We start from the raw sequence: 1,280 nt of genomic DNA on the forward strand, positions 1-1,280 counted from the left end.
CTTGGCCTCCAGAAAACCGCCTGTGTGGGTCAGCGCAGTGAGGTTTGAAACGGCTAGAGAGAAAGGCTGTGGGGGGATGGGCTGAGCTCAGGCGTGGCTTCTAAAGAGGCTGATGGATGTCCCCACTGCAGAGGAGCTGGCAGATGCTCTGCAGGAGCTGAGGCACCAGCCGGGTGGGGCTCAGAGGTCCCCAAGACCCTCCCTGGGAAGTTCTTCTCCTCGCATGTCTCGCAAAGTCTCCCCTATTTCTATTCATCCTGATAAACAGCCTCCAAAATGAGGTCAGGGCATCAGATCAGTGTCATCCTTTGGTGACTCATGATCAGGGTGCCTTTCTCATTAGGCGCAAGAGAAATGTGAGAGGCCAACTTCCCACCTTGTTGCAGGTCATTCCTTCCAGGCTTCTCTCCCAGACTAGAGGAAACTGCTTTAGGAAATGTCAGCAGGCTGGTCTTTTTCTCTGAGGATTTGACACTCTAAATTTATTTCGATAACTGTTTGTTGAGTCCCAACACAAGTGAGGCTTCATGGTAGAATAAAAAGTTCATGGAGCTAGGAGAAAAATTTCTGGTGAACTGCAGCCATGAAATTAAATGATGGTTGCTCCTGGAAGGAAAGCTATGACAAACCTAGACAGTATATTAAAACACAGAGACATCACTTTGCCGACAAAGGTCCATCTAGTCAAAGCTACGGCTGTTCCAGTAGTCATGTATGGATGTGAGAGTTGTTCCATTGAGAAAGCTGAGAGCCAAAAAATCAATGCTTTGGAACTGTGGTGCTGGAGAAGACTCTTGAGAGTCCCTTGGACAGCAAGGAGATCGAACCAGTCAATCCTAAAGGAAATCAACTCTGAATATTCATTGGAAGAACAGATGATGAAGCTGAAGTTCTAATACTTTGGCCAACTGATGTGAAGAGCCAACTCACTGGAAAAGACCCTGATGCTGGGAAAGACTGAGAGCAGGAGGAGAAAGGGTTAACAGAGGATGAGATAGTTACTGACTTTGAATTTGAGCAAAACCCCAGGAGATGATGAAGGACAGGGAAGCCTGGTGGCTTGCAGTCCTTGGTGGTGGCGAGGGGTCAGACACAACTTAACAACTGAAAAATAACAAAATAAAACTCCCCCAAAACGGTGTTCTTGCTGTCCCTGAAGCCCTTGTCTCCCATTTGAAACTTGGTGAATCTTCACCCTCCCTAAGTCTCCCCTGCAGGAGTGTGGTCCTGATGAGGTGTGGGTGTGAACAAGGCTGGCCAACAAGATGTAAATGAAACAT

Source organism: Bison bison, unplaced genomic scaffold (genome assembly GCF_000754665.1).
Source record: "Bison bison bison isolate TAMUID 2011002044 unplaced genomic scaffold, Bison_UMD1.0 scf7180017864143, whole genome shotgun sequence".
Lineage (NCBI taxonomy): Eukaryota > Metazoa > Chordata > Mammalia > Artiodactyla > Bovidae > Bison > Bison bison.